The following is a 13,336-nucleotide window of genomic DNA, read 5'->3' as shown; positions in this document are numbered from 1 at the left end:
TTGCACATTTTGTGCATTTGCACCACTAGGGCGTTTTTAAGAAAAATTAGTAAGTCAAATAAGATCAACGGAAAAGTCTGCTTGAGACTGTGAAAGTGTTTGTGTCAGTAGTGCAATAATAAGGCTAGTGATATTATTGGTCGAGATTTATAAAGCATTTCTTCCGCAGACATGTAAATGTCTGCCTTTTGCTTGATTATGCTTGTATCAAGATTCAAGCAATTGCTCCTATTTATTGACTGCAAATTATAAGTCTCTGGATGTTAGTATATTTCCATGCAGTACTGCAATAATATGCCAATTAAACTTTTAGATCAGGCACACAAGTTACTATGTGATTTAAATATTCTGTCCATACTCTGAATTGTATAATCTGAGTTCACATGCAAAGAAACTGGACACTTTTATGCCATGATTTTATAACACTATTGTTTTTTAAGTCTTTTATCCATCTTCTGATATGTGTACTGATCGTGACGTTTTATATTGTAATCTTTTGATTAATATAATACATTTATATTACTACTAGAACTAAAACTGAGGCATTAAGAGGAGGTGGGAGGGAGTATCGCTATATTAAAATGTAAGGAAGCTATGGCACCAAAGCTGAACACAGTAAAACAGCAACAGAGCAGGAATCAAAGAAGAAAATAGTCCTCCAAAGAACAGATAAACAACCATAGTGATTTGATACAGTGCTTAGTCCCTGCTCCGTGAGAGGAACGGAAGAGAAAAAGGAGGTATAAAGAGGCAGGACTGACCACAAGCAAGCAAGGATTTTTTAAGGACACTGAGATAGACAAATGAAAAGCATTGGCAAGCAATGGGCAGAGTTGAACTCCACAAAGCATATACAACAGGTCGCTAAGTGGCAGCGCAAGCACTGTCTAGGCTCGACCTAGATAAAGAGGGGGCATGGTGAAAGAGGATGGGAAAGCTGAATGGCACTTAATAGGAGCACTTCTTTTACTCAACACTGAAGAACTGGATGGCCACTCTTAGGTCTCAGGAAGCAGAGAGCCGGGATGATCTGAATTTATTGTGGTATGGAGTGCGGTGTACTCCCTCTCTGACTTCTCTTTTGAACTTCCTTTCAGGCCTTTTTACAAAGAATTTATCGCAAACATCCATTAACATTTACCAATCTGTGGCCACCTCCAATCTTCACCTTTGGAGCTTAATATCCATCCTGATGACCCTCAAGGAAGGAGCTCAGTTTCAAGATTCATTGTGACTCTTCCGCCTGGGTTGTCACTTCCACTCTGAGTCTCCGGGCAAAGGAATCTGCCAACCAGGGCCTCTCACTCAACGTGCTGGTCCTGAAGCTGCCTATGCTTCTTGCACTCATCGCCTGCGGGAGGGTGCCCGATGTTAAAATCATTTCAATTACAACTGTCCATTATCCCCCCACTAGAGTGATGTTTTGCAGCTCGGTTCAAACTGAGAGTGAATCCCCTTTCGATACTTTACCCCTGTGGTCCCCTGTGGTCCCTTGATGGCTTCCTCTTGGTGTCATGGAATACCTCAGCAAACATGTTGCCTGGACAAAGACCTTGATGGTGGTTTCCACACACCAGCTCCTGCAGGAATACCCACAGAATGGTGTCCTCCCCTTCCCTGGATTTGGGTTCTCAAGCTCATGGGATCAGATGGCATCAGTCCTTTCGCTTTCGGTTCTGACTCTACCAGCAGGCTGTGGCACCAAGGGCCTTCTGTCCTGTCTCCTTGGTGAACACTCTCAAAGCCGCTCACTCCTTTATATTCGGATCTTTCCCATAGGCAATGTAGCTGCCGGAATTTGCATCTGCGATTAAGATGCGATTTCTAATCTTGCTTTAAAATAGGGATTTGTAAAGCTTGTGCAGAAGGAATCATCGTTTTCAAATCTGTAAGTGGAAGGTTCTGGAAGAATCACTTATAGCGCCTGTAAGAGTAATAGTGCAGGCGCTGAGAGCAGACGAGAAGGTGAAGGATACAATACCAGAGGAATATTAGAAATATTTGAATATATGCGCCCGACATGAGCATGGACATTCATGTTCCAGAATTCCACGTACAAGAAGGAACAACATTCAGCTTTACTGGACTTTTCCATTTGCCTTTCACACATCCTCACTGTTCACAAACATTACAAGGACCGCTCTCCGGTACCTTCTAATAGCCACAGAGGGGCACATTTTACATTATGTTATATTTATTACGCAGAGTAATTTTCCATTTGTTATGGTACGAAGTAATAGATATGGGAAAGGATATGACCTAACGGCCAGATTCCCCAACTTTGGGAACGAGGGAACCACTTTGAGTCGCGCCGTCTGCTCAACACACTCTGATTCTGGGCAAATCACTCAATCTCCCCGTGCCTACAAAAAATGTATTTATTTTATTTATTTTTTATTTATTTAATGCAGTTTTATATAGTGCTGACTTTACCCAAAGGTGTTAGACCGCTTTACAATAGAAGCAAGAAAGTTAAATAAGGAGATTTACTCACTAGCAAGCTACAAATACAATCAGGATAATAATGTCAAAAATTAGGTTAATACAGGTATTGAATATATATTTACACAGTGAATGCAAAGCGGCCGTGAAGGTCATGAAATGGGTCGAATTATTCATGGAAGTGTCTTTGGAAGAGGAGTTTTAATATCTTTTTGAAAGTCCGGATAAATGAATGTGTCCTTGTGTAATGTAACTCGTGTAAAGCGCTCCGATACCTGAGTTCGCGGCGCGCTATATAAAACTCCAACAATAATGAGATACACTGGCAAACTGTGCGCCCTCTCACCCTTTATTCCATAGCACTATTTAACTAACCATGAGTGTCTACTGCCATCTAGTGTATAATAGTCATATTTCCTGACGTTCCAAAAACATTAATGCTGTAATAAGCAAAGGAAAGATATATGCTTGTACAAGTTTAGAGTTTTACAAATCTAACAACATTTCGCAGAATGTAAAAAAAAAAGTTACCAGGTAGAATTATAAAACGTGGCATTAAAGCCAGTGCCGTCCTACGGGCCCTAATTGTAAGCAAAAAAAACATGTCCTACACCTGGCAGCCTCTCAACCCCGGTCAGTGTTGTCTTAAGAATGTATGGGGCCCTGGGCAAGCCATATTTCGGGGGCCTCTGTTCTGAACAACTCTGATTTTCATTACTAATTTTCTGCTAATTCAAGACTAATTGATGCCAAACTGACTTTAAGAAATGGTATGTCGATCACAAACAGTTGAAATATGCCTGTCTAGGGGCTCACAAATCCATAAGATGAACTTGCACACAGAGAGAAAGAGATACAAGTAGGCAGAATAGGAAAAGGTTCACATATAATAATAAACAGAAGTGAGATAGTTCGTTCATTTTCACAGGGGGCCCCTTGGAGGGTGGGGCCCTGGGTAATTGCCCACTTTTTGCCATGTCTTAAAAAGCCTCTGACCCCGGCCCTACTAAATCTGCTTTTCTTTGATCGCTACGCTCCTGATAAACGTGCAGCTGAATTTTAGATATTACTTTGAGCCCTGATGTATACATTTTCCCAAATATTACCAAAAAAGCTCCTACAACTATATACAGGCAAGTTAAAGATAAACCCGACGTGCAAAGTCGGTACCTGGATTACACCAGTGATGGGCAATTTTCGTTTGCACTGACCAAAAGATGCAAAAATTATATTTGAATTAGTGAAAAATAAATTTTTGCACCTGCCTCGTGGTGTGCAGAACTGCACCTGGGTGAAAATGGCCAACGCCGTTACAAAACCCAGCCAAATCTCTGCAGTCTATCCCAATTATGAATGATAAAAACAGCAACAGAAAAAATATGGGACGCGATAACTTTACTTTGTTCTCAAAACCAGTGAAACCAACCACATATAAAGCTCCACGATATTTGTTTTTACAAAGTAAAATAAGTATTGGCAAAACCAATCGGCTGACCTTGGTTGCCAGCATTTTGGCTTTGTCAATGCTTGTTCTGATTTTCCAGGCTTTCATAAAATCTTGTTGTGAGAGCTACCAAGTCCTCGCCAATATAAAAAACAAAATTAAGAAATACAAAAATATTGTTGGTCACAAAAATCAACTGTTGTAATAGTTTCTGGCACTATATATACTCAACTGTGTGCGGATTTCCTTTGTGAAAGGACAGATTGCCATCACTCACAATGAAGTTAGCCAGTGGCAAAAATGGGATGACCCATAACCTCATAATGCATGCTGTAGTGAGCTGAAGAAAAAAAATGACACAAAAATAGACCAATAGATATAGAGGGCTGGCTGATAAGTAAGTACGTTATGTGGCTGATAAGTATATCACTTTGTCCCGTGGAGTCCCCCCTTAGGGGTACAGCGGTTTCCCTGCCCGCAAGAGCATCGGCGGGTAAACAAATGTCTGCTCCCACCTGGCAGGAGATTTGAAAATGCTTTCTTCGGGTGGAAGCAGAAACTCTGATTGCTTCTGCCAGGGGGAGCAAGCAGAAACAAGTGCTCCCTTTGGGTGGAAGCAAATCTGGCTCCCGATGCAAACAGGATGGGTGCATGTGGGGAGCCGGCTGAGGCCACGAGGGTCCTGGGGCTCACCCTCCAGCCCCGAGCGCTTTGTGGGTGACCCAGGTGGACACCGGGGCACCCACCTCTGGCCCTGGCATATGGTTGCCCTAGGGCCATAAAGGCTTAGAGAGGGGGGTCCCGAACCCCCTCCCCTTAATGTATAAAATATGCCACATGGGATCAGGGTCCTGGGGGAGGGAGGGGGTCTACAAGCTCGCTCTCCTTAATTTTTAAAGTAAGCTCGGGCTATGGAGTCCCCGGGGCCCAAGGTAGCTAGGGGAAGAGGGCCATGATGCCCCTCCCATTCATTTATAAAATAGACCACAGAGGATAGGCTTCCCAGGGCCCAAGGAGGATTGTGGAGGGGAGGGGGTGTGCCCTTTCCCCAACATTATTAAAATAGGCCCTGGGGTTCTCGCGGCCCAAGGAGCCTTGGTAAGGGGAGCCGTACAGTCCCCTCCCCTTATTTAAAAATAAAGGCCCCGGGGGATAGGGTCCAGGGCCATAAAGGTTCAGGGAACTGGGGTCTGCAAGGCCACCTCCCCAATAATTCTTTTAAAAAGGGTGCCCCGGGTGGGCACTGGGACACCAAAGTGAATAATAAATGAATGGCAGGAGCCGCTCATGTACTATTCACTCCTCCGCAATGGAGCAATTCATAATGACTGGCAAGGGTTTTTTTGTTTATTATTTTTTAAGCCCAGTGGTGCCCCTGGGATAGGAAGGGGCACCACCAAGCATTTTTAATGGTGTTGGGGGACTGCAGGAAGTGAAGCAGTCTCCAAGCAACATTGAAACCATGATCCCTGGAGAGCTTACCATTTTTTTTAAAGCACTCCTACCTGGAGCTCTGTGCTCTTCGGCTGGCCCACTTGTGGCTGTTCTTGTGATTGAATTGTGTGGGCTACAAATTAGAAAAGAAAACCTAATGTAGTGTAGTTCCTATATCCCTGATAGGCTCTGCGCATTGGAACAATATACACTATAGTTTTGACATAGGACTGAGGTCAGTATGTCTCTATCGAGTACATTAAACTTAAATACTTGTGTGTGCCAGCTAACTCAGAAGTCACTAGAAAACTTCTTGAATGATCATGAAGGGATTAGTTTATGGCAAGCGCATAAACATGACCACTTTGGTTCCCTTAGAATTGGAGCCATCTCCGAATCGTGGAAACAATAGATAACAGTTTCACTCAGTCAATCGTGCATGCTTCGTTTCTACAGAGTTACACAGAATTAGATAGATGGGCGTTTCAATAAAAAAGGTTTATTGAACAGTCTTATTTCTTGTGCAAGAGATATGAACTGCTACAATCGTAAGACAGAATGCGAAGTAAAATATGTACAGCGTTAGCAGTAAGATAAAATAATACTGCAATAGCATGGTTTGTAGCTATGATATTCATAAAAATACATAAATAAATAACACAGGCTAAAATGTTAATTCTCCTCTGATGCTTCTAGCTAGTTCGACACCAGTGTACCTAACCTAAGTGTATGTCATGGCCCAGCAGAGGGGGCGCCGTAGAGCAGGTACGGAATGAGAAAGTATGAAAGAAGGGCTTACAAACTACAGTTCCCAAGGTGCACTGGGGAGGAACTGCATTCATTATATAAGCCCCGACCCCACGTTAATCCTTGCTTGTCACTCAAGTTCCAGAGACCTGCCGAGAAGTCACGTAGTTCCTACTCCGAGGTAGGATACCAGATACTGTACTTCCAGAAGGAGAGTTCCGTATTTTCTTCTCAGCGCGGACACGCCTCGACGCCTGCAAACATTCAAAAGCCGTTGCGGGCTTTGTCCGGAGAGAAAGTGATTATCGCCAGACTCTTCGAAGCGAACCAGCGAGACGCTCGCATTTTCACCCGAGGACCGACGCAGGCTCTTCTAGACGAAGGAGAGCGCTGCGCATGCACCAAGCCCTACCCACTACTCCGTTGCCTTCCAGTCCCAGATGCAGAAGTAGGGGGGTGTATCGTCACTATCCCAGAGCGCATTTTCTCAGCGTTTTGTTTGTTCCGAACATGCAGAGGCTCCAAGTCCCATGAAGGACTGAAGTACCTTTTTGCCACTGATTTCTTCACCGACCACCATAGCGACGCGACACTGCAGAACAATTTGCTGTTCCCTTCAGTTTCCTACTTGCCAGAGTGCCGTAACCTTCGTCCAGGAATTGAAGGCTGGCTACATTGCGCGCTTATGATAGCACTGGATTTCAGCAAGAAACTGAGCTTCATTGGTGCATAAACTGTCAGGCACGCGACGGACGGATAAGTATCCTTTTACCTCTATTTACAAGACTGCATGATAGAAAACAAACTGATAGAGCTGTTATATGTTTTGAGAACTCGCCTGTTGCCATGCCCTTCTCCCTGCTATTATCATTGTAAGTGACAACCTGTGGATTAAGGAAGGGGAGGGGGTTAGGAAGTGCATGACCTTGAATCCTGCTGAATGTATGTTGTATTCTCGTTGCAGGGCATAGGGATAGAAGCCCGAAGAGAGAGTCATCACCTTTCTTGCCAAACGGGTCCGAAGTGCAGGCGACAACTCTGTTTTTGTTTCCTTTGTCCCCTTTTTCCCTTCCCCGGTAGGGGTGTCATTTGTGCCGTAAAGATAAACTGCGCGCAGGTGTCACCTCTTAGGGGAGGAGATTACCTAGCATCGTTCCTGCTGTACCCGGCTTTCAGGTTAGTGGCTCTCGTTATATACTAGACCACGACAGAGTGACAAGCCCACGGATATATACAGCCTGAACGATGGACACTAACACCGTACTAACGTCGGTATTAGAAACCCTGACTGCCCTAAGGATGGAAGTAGATGCGTTTCGGGGGGACGCGCTGGAACTGCGTAATGAGATGAGCACTATGCGACGAGAGGTAGCTGGTTTATCTCGCCCAGGTTCCAGCGAGGAGAGAGGAGCGCATTACATTAGGCAATGGACCCTACCACCACCAAACACTAGTAGTCCCAATGCAGTTCATACCCCACAGGCAGGAGGAGGTAGTGTGGGACCTTCTACTATACAGGTCATTCAGCCAGCACATTTGCCTTTAGACCCCCTGAGCGATTCTTTGGGGATTCAAAGAAATGTGGCATTTTCATGGGGCAGTGTAAGCTGCATTTCATGTGCAAACCCGCAGTATTTCCCGATGACCAGACCAAAACGGCCTTCGTGATGTCCTATCTGGGAGGCAACGCTGCCAGTTGGTCTTTCCCCCCATCGAAAGGAATGACCCGGCCCCGAGAGATTTTGACTCCTTCTGCGAGGAAATGCGCAAGTTGTTTGACCGGAAGGCTCACTCCCTTTCCCTAGACCGTGAATTAATTACCTTGAAACAGGGGAATCAAGAATTATTGACTTATATTACCTTGTTTAATAGACTAGTTTCTGAAAAGGATTTGCCTCAATGTTGAAAACTAAATCGGCGATATGATTAAGCATTTACTAAAGACATGAATTCTCCTTCCTTAGAACATGTTTCTTGTCTTATGTTGACTAATGTCTGGACTCCATCTTGTAATGTCATGCCTCCACGTGCTTCGCACGAAAAGAGTCCTTCCTTCTTGTTAGTTGTTCCTGTAATCTGCCTAGTAACAGTCTATAAATAGCTCCTTTGTCCGTCTGGCGCATGCCCAGACTTGACCACATCTGTTATCAGTTAGTCCTTGCTTGACCATGTTTTTGCGGGCTCAGGAAATTGCTGTCTCCGCCCACATATTGATTCTGTATCGAAAATGTCCATAAAAGGTAAAGAACTTTGCTTCATGTTGTATCCACCCACTTATGAGCCCCTCTGTTGTGTATAAAAGGGGACCGTGTACGCAAGTTCTTTGTGCTACTCTATGCAATACTGAAGAGTGTTGTATGGGTTGTAGGACCACCCTTAAGGGTTAATAAACTTTGTCTTTGTATTTGCAGTTTCCGTGCCAACTTCCTTCTAGTTTTCGTTACAGAAGAGCGAACACTTGTATTCTGCGGGCCTAGCTGGGGCCTGTATTCATCATCAAGGGAAGCGCACGTCCTTATACTATCAGGGGTTAAGAGGCGAGTTGAAAGATGTCCTCGCGCAGGTGGTGCATCTCCCTACCTCTTGCGATGAACTCATTGACCTCACAGTCCAATTAGATCACCGCTTACAAGAAAGGAGAGGGGACAAAACACGTATGGAAACTCGTTACGCTACCCCGCGACCTCGACCTATTAGCACTGCTCCTTCCCCGGTGGTTGACGCGGTAGAACCCATGCAAATAAGTGGTATCCGGGGCCCATTAAATCAGGAAGAACGGGAAAGACGGAGGAAGCTACGCTTGTGCCTATATTGTGGAAAGTCAGGGCATTTTATAAAAGAATGCAAGGCCAGAACCCGGGCTCCGTACAGAGACGTAAAAGGCCCACAAAAAGTGAACACCACAGACACCCTGTTCGAACCGTCGGAAAACTAGAGTGCTCAGACAAGAACCAGACCCCTTGTTTGAGACCCTGGGAGAAAGAGGTCTGTCCTGCCCTCGTCAATAAAATCCAAAGTGCGGTGGCTCATATGAACGTATGTGTGGAACTAGCAGCAATGGAGGTCGGATTGGTATCGGTACACGCCTTACTAGATTCCGGTGCAACCGGTAACTTTATGGATCAGACCTATGCAAAAGAAACGGGTTTTCAAACAGTAAAAAAGTCTATCCCCGAGATGGTGAAGGCAGTGGATGGCACAGAACTAACGTCAGGGCCGGTAGAATATCACACGCAACCCCTCATGATGACCGTAGGAGAAAACCACCGTGAATCCATCCAGTTCGATCTGATCGACGCCCCTCAGTTTACCTTGATATTGGGGATGCCCTGGCTAACCCTCCATGACCCTCTTATCCAATGGGCCGCACGCACAATATCCCTGAATTCGTCTTATTGTAAAGAACACTGCACTCTCGTTCAGAAAGAAGAGCCTTCGAAGAAAGACAACCCCGCGGCGTTTTTGGCTAGTGGAAGTTGCTCCACGAATATAGGATGTACGTCACAGGTACCCCCCGAATACCAGAAGTATCAAGACGTGTTCAATGAACAAGAAGCCAATAAACTACCTCTGCACAGGGTTTATGATTGCGTTTTTGAATTGGAACCAGGGGCCAGCATCCCGTGTAGACGCATCTATGCCCTTACGGAAGCGGAAACTACCTACCTACAGCAATACCTCAGTTCATTATTGGCCAACGGATTCATTAGACATTCCTCCTCTCCTGCGTCATCTCCTTTTTCATTCCGAAGCGTGAAGGAGGATTACGGGCCTGTATAGATTATAGAGCCCTAAACAGAATTACCAAAAATAACAGGTATCCCCTTCCCCTCATCCCGGTATTGCTAGATCAACTGAAAGGAGCCAAATTCTTCACGAAATTGGATCTCAGGGGAGCGTATCATCTGGTCAGAGTGCGGCAGGGGGATGAGTGGAAGACGGCGATTAGAACAAAGTTTGGCTTATACGAGTACCAAGTTATGCCCTTTGGTCTATGTAATGCCCCTGCCGCCTTCCAGTACTTCATGGATGAGGTATTGAGGGTCTACTAGATGTATCCTGCATCGTATACATAGATGACATTTTAATCTACTCCTCTTCTTTAGAAGAGCACACACACCATGTAGCAGCAGTATTGGAGAGGCTCCAGAGCTATTCGCTTTACGCAAAACTGGAGAAATGCTTCTTTCACACTCAAGAGGTTGACTTCTTAGGATATGTCATTGGTCCCAATGGGGTGTGTACGGATACAAAGAAAACGCAGGCCATCCAAGAGTGGAAGTTACCTTCTAGTGTCAAAGCCCTACAGAGTTTCTTGGGGTTTGCAAATTTCTATAGAAGGTTTATACAAAACTTCTCTACCCGCATCCAACAAATGACATATCTACTGAAGAAAGGAGCCACCTTCAAGTGGACAGCAGAAGCTGTAGAAGCCTTTCAAGACCTAAAGAGGTGTTTTTCCAGAGCTCCGATTTTAAGACATCCAGATGCATCCCTGCCCTTCATGCTAGAAACGGACGCTTCCTATTACGCGTTAGGAGGAATCCTTTACCAACGACACCCGGACACTGGGCAACTTCACCCTGTTGCCTTCTTTTCGAAGAAATTGACAAGCTGCGAAATAAATTACAGCACCACTGACAAAGAACTGTTGGCTATAAAACGAGCATGTGAGGAGTGGAGACACCATCTACTAGGGGCTAAACACACCGTTGAAATCTATACCGACCACAGAAATCTACTGTTCTTGAAGAGTGCCAGGGCCTTAACACCCCGACAGCTGCGATGGTCCCTGTTTTTCGCTGATTTCGATTTCATTATTAAATATCGACCAGGACCACAAAATGGAAAGGCTGACGCCTTGTCAAGATCAGTACTCGATGGTTCTTCAGTAACAGAGACAGAAGAAGAACCTCCTATAATCTTGCAGAAGGCAACCTTCCCTACTAAGACAATGGCATCAATCTCCACCCAGCTCTTCCTTGCCGAAGTAAAAAGACACGTGAAGACTATGGACACGATAGCCTGGGTCCAGGAAGGGCCTCAACGGAGAACCCACAAAGAAGGACTACTGTTTCAAGACAATAAATTGTACGTTCCCAGCGAGCCTTTGCAAGAACAAGCGTTACACTGGGTCCATGACACTACCTTAGCCGGTCATGTTGGAAGACAAAAAACAGAACAAGCATTGTCACGCTATTTCTGGTGGGAAACCTTAAGACAAGACACCGCCACCTATGTGGCAGATTGTGCCGTCTACACTCAGGCAAAGGCCTCCCACCAAAGACCCAGCGGTCTCCTTAGACCAATTCCCACGCCCCCGGCTCCTTGGCACACCATTGCCATGGATTTTATAGTGGAAAGGCCGCTTAGTTGTAAGAACAACACTATTCTGGTAATCATAGATCATCTAACCAAGATGGGGCACTTCATTGCACTCCCCAAGTTACCCACGGCAGCAGAAGTCGCCACGATCTTCTTACAACAGGTGATAAAGTTGCATGGAGTACCAGCCGTCATTATCACTGACCGAGGGACCCAATTCACTTCCAGATTCTGGAAGGAACTGTGTACAATAATGAAAGTGGACGCTAGATTATCAACTAGCTATCATCCCCAAACAGATGGGAAAACTGAAAGGCTCAATCAAACCTTGGAGCAATATCTCAGATGTTTCACCCTGATGCATGCCGACGAATGGAGTACACTCCTATGGACTGCTGAGTTTGCATACAATAATGCCACCCATTCATCCTTGGGATGCTCTCCGTTCTTTTGTCTTTTTGGTTTCCATCCCAACATGCTACCTTTTGACAATCCCATTATCTCAAAACTCCCTTCCATTCAAGAACACCACGCACACCTCAAGACCGTGTTAGACACAGCTAAGGTACATCTTGAAGAAGCTCGAGCTAGAGATAAATCACAGGCAGATAAGAAACGGCCCCCAGAACCCACATACTCTGTAGGTGATAAAGTCTGGTTGAGCACAAAAAATTTACGACTCAAGGGAAACAATAGGCTACAACCCAAATATATAGGTCCTTACCCTATCAGTAAAATCATTAACCCTGTGGCCATGAAACTCACGTTGCCACCCACTTGGCATATCCACCCGGTGTTTCATGTGTCCCTTCTGAAACCTTGCCACACCAGTACACGCCTTCCCGTTAGACCCCCAGCAATAGACGTAGAAGGGGAGGAAGAATATGAGGTACAGGCTATTTTAGATTCCAAGGTACTACGAGGTCAGATACACTACTTAGTAGATTGGAAGGGCTATGGGCCAGAAGATAGATCATTGGAACCTAAGAACAACCAACATTGCCACAGTCTGGTGAGACGTTTCCATGCCCAACACCCTTCTAAGCCAGGAGGTCCGCCGAGACATCGGACATTGAGAGGGGGTACTGTCATGGCCCAGCAGAGGGGGCGCCGTAGAGCAGGTACGGAATGAGAAAGTATGAAAGAAGGGCTTACAAACTACAGTTGGAGGAACTGCATTCATTGTATAAGCTCCACCCCCACGTTAATCCTTGCTTGTCACTCAAGTTCCAGAGCCCTGCCGAGAAGTCACGTAGTTCCTACTCCGAGGTAGGATACCAGATACTGTACTTCCAGAAGGAGAGTTCCGTATTTTCTTCTCAGCGCGGACACGCCTCGACACCTGCAAACATTCAAAAGCCGTTGCGGGCTTTGTCCGGAGAGAAAGGGATTATCGCCAGACTCTTAGAAGCGAACCAGCGAGACGCTCGCATTTTCACCCGAGGACCGACGCAGGCTCTTCTAGACGAAGGAGAGCGCTGCGCATGCACCAAGCCCTACCCACTACTCCGTTTCCTTCCAGTCCCAGATGCCGAAGTAGGGGGGTGTATCGTCACTATCCCGGAGCGCATTTTCTCAGCGTTTTGTTTGTTCCGAACCCGCAGAGGCTCCAAGTCCCATGAAGGACTGAAGTACCTTTTTGCCACTGATTTCTTCACCGACCACCATAGCGACGCGACACTGCAGAACAATTCGCTGTTCCCTTCAGTTTCCTACTTGCCAGAGTGCCGTAACCTTGGTCCAGGAATTGAAGGCTGGCTACAATGCGCGCTTATGATAGCACCGGATTTCAGCAAGAAACTGAGCTTCATTGGTGCATAAACTGTCAGGCACGCGACGGACGGATAAGTATCCTTTTACCTCTATTTACAAGACTGCATGATAGAAAACAAACTGATAGAGCTGTTATATGTTTTGAGAACTCGCCTGTTGCCATGCCCTTCT

General features: G+C 45.6%; 1 long non-coding RNA gene across 1 annotated transcript in view; it reads left to right on the top strand.

Annotated features, from left to right (window-relative positions):
• Positions 1 to 13,336, top strand: part of LOC146799593 (uncharacterized) — a 142,891-nt gene that overhangs the window by 72,026 nt on the left and 57,529 nt on the right. The window lies entirely within an intron of this gene.

Source organism: Triturus cristatus, chromosome 9 (genome assembly GCF_964204655.1).
Source record: "Triturus cristatus chromosome 9, aTriCri1.1, whole genome shotgun sequence".
Classification (NCBI taxonomy): domain Eukaryota; kingdom Metazoa; phylum Chordata; class Amphibia; order Caudata; family Salamandridae; genus Triturus; species Triturus cristatus.
The sequence above is the reverse complement of the archived record's forward strand: the minus strand, read 5'-3'. Positions and strand labels throughout refer to the sequence as shown.